The sequence below is a fragment of the Otolemur garnettii genome, unplaced genomic scaffold (assembly GCF_000181295.1).
Source record: "Otolemur garnettii isolate 467f Iridium unplaced genomic scaffold, OtoGar3 scaffold00032, whole genome shotgun sequence".
In the NCBI taxonomy this organism is placed as follows: domain Eukaryota; kingdom Metazoa; phylum Chordata; class Mammalia; order Primates; family Galagidae; genus Otolemur; species Otolemur garnettii.
This window is the reverse complement of record NW_003852427.1, coordinates 10,934,256-10,937,220: the sequence shown is the minus strand read 5'-3', so window position 1 is coordinate 10,937,220 and position 2,965 is coordinate 10,934,256.

Below are 2,965 nucleotides of genomic sequence, written 5' to 3'. Positions count from 1 at the left end.
AGCTCATAGCAACCTCCAACTCTTGAGCTTAAGTGATTCTCTTGCCTCAGCCTCCCAAGTAGCTGGGACTATAGGCACCCGCCACAACACCAGCTATTTTTCTTTGTTGTAGTTGTCATTGTTGTTTAGCTGGCCTGGGCAGGGTTTGAAACTGTCAGCCTGGGTGTATGTGGCCAGCACCATAACTAATGAAATATGGGCGCTGCCAAGCAATCCATTTCTATTGCTTATAAGCCACTTAGTCTAAGGCAATTTGCTATAGCAACCTGAATAGACTAAGATAGCAATCTGTCCCAAATCAAACTTTTAAAGCAACTACAATAGTAAGGCCCTCAGAAAGCTCATCCTGCCTTTCATCCATAAAATCTGATGAATAAAATCCATAAAAGAAATCTAGCTTGGCTAGAGTAGCACAGAGAGACTGCAGCTGATTCAGGAACATAAACCCACCTCCAGGAGGGTGCGGGGGAGAGAGGGTGAGTAGGGAAAACCTTCAGAGAGACAATGTTATTGTTTAAGGAGGAGCAACCCTGGATAGAAGGGTACAGGCAATTCCATCTCTAGAAAAAGACCTCAGCTAGGGGGTGAGAGATCCTTTTAGGGTCTCTGGGTCAGGGTACATGCTTCCTAGGCAACTGAATGGCCCAAACCTTACCTTCTCAGCATATTACCACCAGGAATGTGGCTATTTGAGAAGGAGCAGGAGAGTTTCTAGCTTCAGATCAGGACCCCATGGCTGTGAATACATCCCTTTTGGGGGCCAGGGGTACGTTAGTCTCCTGTGAGTATAGTTAGTGTGAGCCAAACACTGGTAGACAACATTCTTCATTACTGGGGGGCTCTGATAACTTAAAAAGGCACTGTCCATTTTATACAGCATTAATGATACACAGTTAACTCATGTTTATACCAGGTTGGCATGACTGTTTCTTGCAGAGGTGCCAGAGAAGAGTGTGACAACCCCTTGGTGTGGGGGAGGGCAGAGCGCTGGCATCAGGGTGCTGTCTATTTGCTCATCCTGCTGAGCAGTCAGTCCTTTACACCGCGTCATTGAGTATCAGACCCTCACGCTGAGCCGCCAGGACCCTTGTTGCCTTTGTTCTTAACTCCCTTTAAAAGCCCTTTAACCTTGACCTTCACTGTCCAGGGCTCAGGATGCTGCTGCCTCCTCCTGCATGCCTTACCTCAGGTCTCCCTACTCTCCCATGCGGCTTTTCCATTGGAGGGAATGAAATCCCCTTCTCCTTTGGGGCTTCTGCCCTAAAGCCACGCCACCCTCTGCCCCTGCCTTAGTACCTCCCTCTCACTGCCTCCCTCCTTGCCCCTTGTGGTCCTCACCCTCGGGTCTCTGTGCCCACAGGGCTGACCTGTCCAATATCATCCTGGTGGCCCACACCCTGGATGGCGTGTCCTCCAGGCCTTTATCTCTCCCTTACCTCAGCTGCGCAGTCCCACATCCATGCTGCAGCCCTCTTACTGCGCGGCCTGCTCCACTCTCAGCATCTCAGAGCCACAACTCCTGTCCTTACAACAGTCCCTCCTTCCTTCTTACCACATCTGCCCCTCCCCCACTGAAGACTGTCTGGATACATGAAAAAGTCTCTGCCCTCTCCTATTTGCTTAAAGAAAGGACATGTATCTGTAGAGGTGTTTGCCTCCCCTCTCTGCCAGGAAGCACAGAAGTTGACCATCAGTGAAAATGCTAGACCCTTATCAGCCAATAGATGGCAGCAGAGGCGTCCCTCTAACAAACCTTGCTAGAGTTAGTCCTTACCTAACATTAATATCCCAATGTTTGTCTTTCCACAAATTGCCACCCCCAGGTTCAGAGTTCTTTCTTTGCCTTGTCACTTCTCCACGAAATCACTGCTCTTTGCTAAGATGCTGTGTAAGCTCAAGTCCCCAACAGCCCTTGGAATCACCCTTCAGGTGAATAAACTTTGGCTTGTTTTCTCTTGCTAGTCTGTTTTATGTTAATCTAATTTTCAGGGCTCCAGCCAAAGGAATCTAAGATGGTAGAGGGAAAAGAATGCCCCCCCCCACATTCTTCACATACCTTCTTTCACCTACAGCTACTGCCCCACCTTTTCCCTCTCATTCCAGCCATACTCTAAGCCTTGTCAGTTCCAGCTCTTCCACCTGGGTTCCTCTGTCTCCACTTGACAGAGAACTGCCCATATACCTCCTGGTCCTGGTGCTCAGAGGGTGCTGGATGCCAGAAGCTCTCCCGGATGTGAGAGTGGCTCACCTGAGACAAAAGGGGGAAAGGGAGGCAAAGCTGGACAGAGGAGGAAAAGCCCCTACACGGGGCAAGCCTGTCTGCCCTCCTATTTCTTCCAGCACCAGCAAGCTGGGATGAAGAAGGGAAGAGCTGAGTCAAATCTCAACTTCTGTTTTTTGATCTGCTGCAGCAGCCCCTTCCTGGGGACTTCCCTCTTTCTCCCAAAAGTCACTTCCAGACTCTGCCTGTTTGGCAGACTTAATTAGCTACTCAAAGGTTGTGTGCAAGTAACATAGAGAAGGGCAGTTAGGGCCATCAGGCATCTACTGAGCACCTAGCATGTGCCAGGCACTGTGCTGGGAACCTCTGACACCTCTTTGGGGAGAATGTATCATGCTGATTTTATAGGTGGGAACATGGGGACTCAGAGAGGTGAAATGACCTGCCCAGGGCTGCACAGCTCAACATGAATGGGCCTGGGACTGGTCCTGGATCTGTCTGACTCCAAATCCCTGCTCTCTCCCACCCCACCAATTATACTAAACCTGGATAAATGTCTCCATCATATGCAGAACTATTAAAAATTCTGATTCTAGGATCAAACCCTAGAGGTCCAGCTTCTAGAGTGAGGAGTTTTGTTTTTTTTTTCAAACAAGTGCCTTGGGTATTCTAGGTAACCCTGGTACTCAGCGGGCATAGGATCAAGCCTGCGTGGTGTCTGGCTGCCCCTCAGTGGCCAGAAAA